We start from the raw sequence: 10,675 nt of genomic DNA on the forward strand, positions 1-10,675 counted from the left end.
CCAACAAAGAAGGAAAGGCAGGTTATAAATCAGAAAATTTAAGTAAAGTGGTTCAAAGTCCGTTTAATTCAGTTCAAAAATCAGAATTGTATGCTATTCTGTTGGTATTAATGGATTTTTCAGAACCTCTCAACATAGTAACTGACTCTCAGTATGCTGAAAGAGTGGTGTTACATATTGAGACTGCAGAATTTATCCCTGATGCTTCAGAATTAACTTCACTATTTATTCAATTACAAGATACAATCAGGAAAAGGAATCATCCTTTATATATAACTCACATTAGATCCCATACTGGTCTGCCAGGCCCTCTAGCACAAGGCAATGATGAGATTGATAAATTATTGATAGGAAATGTGCTGGAGGCCTCAGAATTTCATAAAAAACATCACGTCAATAGTAAAGGTTTAAAAAAGGATTTTTCCATAACCTGGCAACAAGCCAAAGAAATAGTAAAGAAATGTCCTACTTGTTCCTTCTACAATCAGACGCCATTACCAGCAGGATGTAACCCAAAGGGTACTCAGAGAAATGAGATCTGGCAGATGGACATGTTTCACTTTGCAGAATTTGGAAAATTGAAATATGTACACCACACTATCGATACTTATTCAGGATTTCAATGGGCAACTGCTTTGAGTTCTGAAAAAGCTGATTCTGTAATCACTCATTTGCTAGAAGTTATGGCCATCATGGGTATACCTGCACAAATCAAAACTGACAATGCTCCATCATATGTCTCTGTTAAAATGAAACAGTTTTTTGCTTATTACAATATAAAGCATATTACAGGCATACCACATAATCCTACAGGTCAAGCAGTTATAGAAAGATCAAACAGAACTCTAAAGGATATGCTAAACAAACAGAAATGGGTAACAAAAACCCCCAGAAATAGACTGCATAATGCTCTTCTAACTTTGAATTTTCTGAATGCCAATGAGAAAGGAACAACAGCTGCAGAGAGACATTGGATAATAGAAAAAACTACAGAATTAAATCAGCCTATATACTTTAAGGATGTGGTGACCTCAGAATGGAAACCAGGGTATGTATTACATGGGGACGAGGTTTTGCTTTTGTTTCTACAGGAGAAGATAAGCTGTGGGTACCATCAAAATTGATAAAGGTTCGATTTGAACAAGAGAGACCTCTTAATTGAGGAGGTGATAGTTCATCAACCAGCATGAACATCCAATATAAACTAACTGGTATCAATAACACATGCCTTTTCATTTAATCAGATAATAACTTGTCAAAAGGAAACATCCCCAAAATTAGTCTGGGGAAAGGTTTTTGTTTTTGTCTTTTAGGATAATGAAGGTTAAGGAATTTGAAGAACACTGGACAAATGAGACAACTGAAGAAAAGGGAAAAATCATCTATCCCGAGAAACAGAGTGAAACGGTGTATGGGTATATATTATCTAAAAAATTTTTATGTCTTCCTAAATGTTTGTTTCTGCTTTTCTCTAAAGATTTAACACTATTGGTTTTATAATAGTCCCAGTTCAATTAAAATTTAAAGCTGACTTTGGATTTGGAGATTGGCTCTCTCCTTCTTTAAACTCAAGCATGTTGTTAAAAGGAAAATGCAAACTCCCTGTATCATGCCAGAATAAGAGCCATCTTCTGCTATGGTACAGGACAAAAGCAAAATTAATTAAGGGACTATTCTATTACTAATCTCAACTCTTTGATTCTATTCTGATTCTTTAAACTTTTCTCAAAGTATAAATTTTATATCAAAATTTACAAGATTAATATATATATATATATACATTTTAAACTTTGTTAAGATATGAATGGTCACATAGAGTACTAACTAATTCTAGAAAAAAGGCTAGCTGCATATATATGTTTTTGTGTTCGAGTCTCTTATCAGTTTTCTGCAGGAAATCACGGCCAGGCCTAACATCAACTGAAGCCTCCAGAAAGAAGATGGGGCCCCACAACAACAACAATTCCACGTGGACAATAATAATATCATTAAGCTGACAAACATCATCCATAGATCAGCTTTGAACTACAAGGTGCTCAGAGCAAATTTGAGATGACTAGCTGAGATGATCCAGTCTCAAAGTCTACTTGAATAAGGACTTGAGATAAACCCTCAACTTTGGCATTATACACAGACTGGATAATGAAGGATATAGTTACCTCTCCTAGAATTTGACAATTAACCTAAAATTTTTCTTTCAGGATAAAGAAAACTTCGTCCATACCCAGCAGGAAGCAATTTTAAGAATACGACGCCCACATTCCCAAAGAGGTGGTGTGGGGCGGGTGGTTTTTTGGTGTTTTTAATGGGTTTTGGGTCTGGGATAATTTTCAGTATTTAGGGGGATTGGTTACAAGTTATTGTCAAGGGTTAGGAAAAAGGATAAGCAAAGGAGATTAGATTTAAGGTTCTTGTTAAAAAAAGAAAGAAAGAAAAAGAAAGAAAGAAAAGAAAAAGACAATTACTAGTTTTAAATACTTTACATTGGATTGAATTGTTTTATATTGTATACAAATTTGAAACTGATATTGTTAGAAAATGCTATATGTATATTTCTAATTGTATTTATTCCATCCATTTAACAATGTAATGCAAATTTCTGATACTTGAATGTTATTATTATCAACTATTAGGATATAAAGAAATGAAAGCTAGTAGTTAGACATTATCATAGAACTTGTAGTCATATTAGATATGTTTTAAAAATTGAGCAGAGATGTTTTAGACAGGTCATCTTCAAACCCTTCAGAGATCTACAGAATATGGCATTTAAAATGTTTTAATAACTTAGAAAATTTTTCTTTTTTGAGACATGTCGGCTCCTGGCAGTACCAATCTACTTTAGAGAAAATATGGGCATTGAAGAAACTGCATATGGAGTCAACTTTCATTCTGGCAAAAGTTAGCCACTGGACAACAAAGTATCCTCGAATCAACAGGACAAAATGGACAGACAGATCACAAAACAAAGGACTACTGATTCTTGCCAAAACAAGTGTGGTTATGGCTTTATCAAAAGGCATCTTCTGAGGCCAGGACAATATGACCCCATCCCTGAAGTGGCCTTCGCATCCGGAAAAGGTACAGTGCCCTTTTCTTCGAAGGCAGCTTAACAGGCAGAGGGCCGATGGATTCTGTTGTACAATGGAACAGCAGCTGAAAGCTCATGCCTCTCAAAAGTAGACTGGTATTTAATAGAGGGATGTAGAGAAGAAGGGGATGCTGAGATGAAGCCATATATACACAGCCAGGAAGAATGGACAGCTGAATTAAAAAACTGTCAAAAATTTCCAGAATTTAAAATCCTGAATTATGACAGGACACTAGTGGAATTCAGGTGTTTCTGGTACGTGGACTGCTCTTACCCAATATGAGGTTGAACTGTTGACATTGTGTACATCCTACTTCACAAATGAGTCTGTCAGATACACTAAGCCTATAGGCTGAAGATGATGCCCCAACACTTCGGAGAAACCTCAGGTGACTGCCCAGGCAGCTGGCTGTTTCTGTCAACTCACAAAATTTTTTGGAAGTTGCTTGCGTGCACTTCCTGTTTTTTATTTTTGTTAGCTAATATTATTCCCTTCTTGGGTCTCTGAGGGAGTTGAAGTTTAGTTAGTTATGGTTGAAGATTAGTTAGTTATAGTTGAAAATTAATTAGGACATAAAGTGCATTAGATACATCTTGGATTTACCAAAATAGGATAGATAATGGAATTATTTTCTCTGATTTGTCAAATACCTGTTTAGGTATTTATTACTTGTATATATTGTATATAGTTATTGTACTTTTGTATATAGTTTTTCTTTTGTTAGTTATAACCTTTTGCTTTCTTTTTCTTTTTATTAAAATAGAAAAGGGGAAATGTGGTGGTAATCTAATTGTACTGAATTATTATTTTGATTGTATGTTAATAAATAAAGTTGTCTGGGGGTCAGAGCTATTAGAGCCATAGCAAGAGTGTGGCGGTGTTGGCACACGCCTTTAATCCCATAGATATCTGTGTGTTCAGGGTCAGAGCTATTAGAGCCATAGCAAGAGTGTGGCGGTGGTGGCACACGCCTTTAATCCCATAAGATCTCTGTGTGTTCAGGGATACAGTCAGCATTGGAGACATATGACTTTAAGACCTAGGGGGCTGTACATTCAGACAGTGACGAGGCAGTCATGTGTTTGGGTTTACAACCAATGAGAAGGCAGAACAAAATACTATAAAAAAATGAACCGACAGGAAGTAGGTCTCTTTTCGAGAAGCTGGGACAGCAGGAGGAAGGGTGAGATTTTAGCTCTGAGCTCTGACCTCTCGGCTTTCTCTTTTACATTGTTTCTGTGTTTCTTATTTAATAAGACGGTTGGTTACATCTACAGTCTCAGGCAGCCTTTCTTGGTCCAGTGAGAGCTGGCAGATTCTGTGTCTCAGGAAGCCACTCTTGGTCCAACGAGAGCTCACAGATTCCTTGTCTAAGGAAGTTACTGGGGTTGCAGGCAGATGGGTAATGGGGTATATATAAATGATAAATGGGCTGAGAAAGAAATCAGAGAAGCTGGGTGATGGTGGCACAAGCCTTAAATTCTAGCACTTGGGAGGCAGAGCCAGGTGGATCTCTATGAGTTTGAGCTAGATTGGTCTGCAGAGTGAGATCCAGGACAGGCACCAAAACTACACAGAGAAACTCAGTTTCTAAAAACCAAAAAAAGAAAAAAGAAATAGAATAGAAACCAGAGAAACATCGCCCTTTACAAAAGCCAAAACAATATAAAATACCTTGAGGTAACTTTAACTGAGCAAGTGAAAGACCTGTATGATGAAAACTTTAAATCTCTGAAGAAAGAAACTGAAGAAGGTATCAGAAAATGGAAAGATCTTCCATGCTCATGGATAGAAAGGATATTATGCACCTCTATAGAGCTATATTATTAAAAACAACTTGATATTGGAATAAAATCCCACATGTGGGCAATGGAATCCAATTGAAGACCCTGACATTAACCCACACATATATAAACACCTGATTTTTGACAAAGAAGTAAAAACTGTACAATTGGAAACAGAAAGCTTCTCCAACAAATGATGCTGGAATAACTGGATGTCAACATGTAGAAGATGGCAAATATATCCATATCTATTGCCAAGCACAAAATTCAAGTCCAAGAGGATCAATGACCTCAATATAAAACCAGTTACACTGAACCTGATAGAAGAGAAAATAGGAAATAATCTTGAACCCATTAGCATAGGAGACCACTTCCTAAATATAGCACCAGTAGCATAGACACTGAGAACAACAATTAATAAATGAAACCTCCTGAAATTTAGAAGCTTTTTAGGGCAAAGTTCACAGTAAATAAGACATAATGACAGTCTACAGAAAAGGAAAAGATTTTTTATCAACGCAAATCCAACAGAGGGCTGATCTCCAAAATATATAAAAAAAACACAAGAAAATAGATATCAAAATAACAAACAATCCAATTAAAAATGGGCTACAGAGATAAACAGAGAATTCTCAAAGGAAGAATTTCAAATGGCCAAAAGACATTTAAGGAATTGCTCAGCATCCTTAATTATCAGGGAGATGCATTCAAAATGACTCTGAGATACCATCTTGCACCTTGCAGAATGTCTAAGATCTAAAGCACCACAGACAGCTTATGTTGAAGATGATGTGGAGCAAGGGGAACACTCTTCCACTATTGCTGGGAGTGCAAACTTGTATAGCCACTTTGGAAATCAGTATGGTGGTTTCTCAGAAAATTGGAAATTAATCTACCTCAAGACCCAGCTATACCATTCTTGGGCATATACCAAAGGAATACTCAATCATACCACAAGGACACATGCTCAACTATATTCATATCAGCATTATTAGTAATAGCCAGAACTAGAAACTACCTAGATGCCCCTTAACAGAAGAATGGATTAAGAAAATGTAGTCCATGTACATAATGGTCCACATACACAATACTCAGCAGAGACAGCCAATGACATCATGAAATTTGCAGGCAAATTGATGGAACTAGAACATATCATCCTGAGTAAGGTAACCCATACTCAGAAGTACAAACATGGTATGTACCTACTCATAAGAGGATACTAGATATAAAGCCAAGGGTAATCATGCCAGAACCCAGAGCTCCAGAAAAGCTAACTAACAGGGAAGACCCAAAGAGGGACACATGATCTTCCCTGGGAAGGGCAAACAGATGAGATCTCCATGAGTAAACTGGGGCTAAGGGGTGGGCAATGGAAGGTAGGGGATAGGGGATAAGAGCATAAGGGAATGGGATGGTTGAAATGGAACAGGGAGGGAGGGTTAATGCACTGAAGGAGATACCATAATAGAGAGAGACATCATGGGGATAGAGAAAAACCCAGAGCTAGGGAAGTTGACAGGGATCCCCAAGAATGACCCCAGCCTGGATTACTAGAAACAGTGGAGAATTTGCCTGAACTGAACTAGCTTGTCACAGAGATCAGACTGCTGAATACCCTGTTATCACAGAACTTTTCTCCAATGACTGGTGGAAGCAGATACAGAGATCCACAGACAATCACTAGACAGAGCTCCAAGAGTCCAGTCAAAGAGAGAGAATAGGGATTCTTTGAGAAATTGCATCATGGTGAGAATGGGGCAATATGCAGGGATGACCAAACCAAGCTAGAGGGAACTCAGGAATGTTGGATCAATGGCTGTGGAGCCTACATGAAACTGGATTGCATGGTGAGACAGTTGTATAACTTGACCTGCTTGGGAGGCCCCCTGGAGGTAGGATCAGAATCCACCTCTGGTACATGAGTGGGCTTTGTGGAGCCCACTACCTATGATGGGATGCTTCGTGCAGGTTTGAAGAAGGGGGAAGGGCTTGGATTTGCCTCTACCAAATGTGCCTCTTCATGGGAGGCCTTGCCTTCTTGTGGGAGTGTGGGATGGGTTGCAAAGGGAGGAGGGGGTTTGGGTGGAAAGAAGGGGTTTATATTTACTTACTTTCATCTTGGCTTAAATGTAAACAAAACTAGGTCCTTTTGATAATCTTGGTACTTGGGGATTTTTCCATGTTTTCTGAAAGATTTCTGAACAATTAATCATAATGTTGATTCTTTTGAGTTTTTCCTGGTTTGAAGTTTGAGTAGCCCTTACAGACAACTAAAGTAGTTATTTTCAGTTTTTTATTGTTGTTGCTGTTTTGTTTTGTTTTGTTTGGTGTTTTTGAGACCTGGTTTCACTGTGTAGCCCTGGCTGTCCTGAAACGCACTTTGTAGACCAAGCTGGCCTCAAATCCAGAGACCCACCTGCCTTTATCTCCCAGGTTCTGTATTTAAAGCTAGGTACCATCATCACCCAGCTTTAGTAGATTGTGTTTTGTTTTGTTTTGTATACTTCAGTTTCCTCATCATCAAAATCATCTTTATCATCATCATCATCATCATCATCATCATGTCCTTACAACAAATTTTATATTTTGCAGTTTGACCTTCCTCTCTACTCTATGGTCAATATCACTTTCCATATATTTGCACCCTCCCCATTTCATTCTACTGACTTTCCTTTTCCCCCCACAGCTACTAGTGAACAGCTACTAGGAGCTTCTTTCCACTAATATGTGCAGATTCTGAACAAAATTTCAACCTGAAGACAGCAGGTAGGGAAACATCAAATAGCCCAAGTGAAAAATTGTTTTACAGACCTTTTAATATTTGCAGGTGTTACTGTAATTGAACTGCCTTCGCAATTCATTGTCTCTGCTTCAACAATATGTAATTCATCTTTTTCCCCATCCCTTAAACTGATCATTCCTAAGAATAAATGGTACTCTCATCAGGAAGTGGTGTCAAATGCCTTTAATCCTGGCAATTAGGAGGCAGGAGAAGGTGGATCTCTGTGAGTTGGAGGAGAGTCTGATCCACAACAAGAGTTCCAGGACAGGCTCCAAAGTTACACAGAAAAATCTGCTGTCATACATACATCCATATATACATACATACATACATACATACATACATACATACATACATACAGTGGGGCATTTACATACGAAACCCCACAGTTTCCCAGAGTTTTCTTGAGTGCAAGTAGCAGGAAATATTAGATAGGAGAATTTAGATTGTGGAGATAAACAGATAGAAAATACAGGATAGCCTCGAGTGGGCCTGGAACCTATTCCAACTGGCCCAACTGTCTCTGCCCCAGGGTATTTATAGAGACGGCAAGGGGTGGAGCAAAAAACCTCCCCCCAGTACAACCAAGTGCAGACCATCTCAGACACATGCATTCAGACCCATGGTCCTAATCATCTTCTCTATGCGCTAAAACCACAAGAAACATGAAAATGGGCTCCCACAGTATACATACATACATGCATACATACATACATACATACATACATACATACATACATACATAAATGGTACTCATTGTCATTATTTTCACATAAAGTGATCTTTGCTGTCCTTTAATTCCAAATGAAAGAAAGAGTTTACTTTCTGTGGGGTCATATCCCTTTCCATCCAGATTTCCCTGAGGTGCAGGCAGCAACTTCAGTTTGAGAGTAGCATGAAAGAGGTAACTTCCAATCACTCTTCAAAACAGACATACAGTACAGATTCACAGAAGTAATTTGGACTACCCAAGTTAGTAGCCAGCCTAGGCTGCATTTTCATAGTCTGTATTAAAAATAAACAAAAGAATTGAGAGGCACTGATGAGATGAATGGACCAAGAAACAAAAATGTTTGATTTAACTGAGATGCTGGTAGGGTGATAATTATAGGAAAAGTTCAGATTTTAGGTTTTATCAAAATGACAGTAAAAATCAGAACAGATTATTATCATTGTTATCACAATTATTAAAGCATAGGTGTATAGCCCAATGGTATCATATGAGCCCAGTATGCCAGAAGTCCTGTGTTCAAGGCTATGTAAATTTTATTCTTTTCAAAGGTCTTAAGGCATATGGGTGTAGCTCATGATAACATGAATGCTGAGTATGTTGGAGCTCATGCACTCAAACACCAGCATTATAGTAAAAAATAATTTGTAGCACAAGCAAGATGACTCAGTAGGTAAAGTGATTTAGAGCCAAGGCAAGCTGACAATCAGAGTTTCATCCCAGAAAGCCTCATGATAGAGAGAATTGATTTCCATAAGTTTTACTTGAACCAATGAAAATGCCTCACCCTAGAAATAAATCAATTGAACTTTAATGCCTTAAGATGAATGTACATGAAACCATCATTTGATTATTACTTATTTACAAGAAAGACTTTGCATACAATATATCCTAATCATCCATGTCACCTGCACAAACATCTAAGAGGAACTCTCCTCCACTGCTGATGGAAATGCAAGCTTGTACAACCACTTTAGAAATCAATATGGTGCTTTCTTAGAAAATTGGGAATCAATCTCCCCCAAGATCCAGCTATACCACTCTTCGGCATATACCCAAGTAATGCTCAATCATACCACAAGAGCACTTGCTCAGCTGTGTTCATAGCAGCATTGTTTGTAATAGCCAAAACCTGGAAGCAACCTAGATGCCCTTCAACTGAAGAATGGATAAATAAATTGTGGCACATATACACAATGGAATACTACTCAGCAGAGAAAAACAATGACATCATGAGGTTTGCAGGCAAATGGATGGACCTAGAAAAAATCATCCTGAGTGAGATAACCCAGACTCAGAAAGACAAATATGGTATATACGCACTCATAGGAGGATACTAGATGTGGAACAAGGATGACTGGACTGCTACTCACATCACCAGTGAGGCTACTTAGAAAACAGGACCCCAAGAAAGACATGAGCATCGCCCAATGGCGGAGAAATGGCTGAGATCTTCATGAACAACCTGGACATGAGTAGGAGCAATGAAGGGCGAGGGTCAAGGGAAAGAGAGCGGGAGATCCCAGCTGGATCAAGAAAAGAGAGGGAGAACAAGGAATAGGAGACCATGGTAAATGAAGACCACATGAGAAAAGGAAGAAACAAAGTGCTAAAGAGGCCCACAGAAATCCACAAAGATACCCCCACAAAAGACTGCTGGCAATGGCCGAGAGACAGCCGGGACTGACCTACTCTGGTGATGGGATGGCCAAACACCCTTCTAGTTGTGCCAGAAACCCCATCCAAGTACTGAGGAATCTAGATGCAGACATCCATGGTTCGGCACCCAGTGGAGCGTCAGGAGTCTAATTAGCAAGAAAGAGGAGGGTTTACATGAGTGAGAATTGTTGAAACCAAGGTTGGATAAAGCACAGGGACAAATAGCTAAATGAATGGAAACACATGAACTATGAACCAAAGTGTGAGGGGCCCCCAACTGGATCAGGCCCTCTGAATAGGTGAGACATTTGATTGGCTTGATCTGTTTGGGAGGCATCTAGGCAGTGGTACCAGATCCTGGGCTCATTGCATGAGTTAGTTGTTTGAAACCTGGGACTTATGCAGGGATGCTTGGCTCAATCTTGGAGGAGGGGACTGGACCTGCCTGGACTAAGCCTACCAGGTCGATCTCAGTCCTCGGGGGAGGCTTTGCCCTGGAAGAGGTGGGAATGGGGGGTCGTCTGGGGGGAAGAGGAGGGAAGCGGGAAGGGGGAGAACAAGGGAATCTGTGGCTGTTATGTAGAACTGAATGGTATTGTAAAATAAAATAAAATATATTTTTAAAAAA

The sequence above is a fragment of the Peromyscus maniculatus genome, chromosome 1 (assembly GCF_049852395.1).
Source record: "Peromyscus maniculatus bairdii isolate BWxNUB_F1_BW_parent chromosome 1, HU_Pman_BW_mat_3.1, whole genome shotgun sequence".
NCBI classification, from domain to species: Eukaryota; Metazoa; Chordata; class Mammalia; order Rodentia; family Cricetidae; genus Peromyscus; species Peromyscus maniculatus.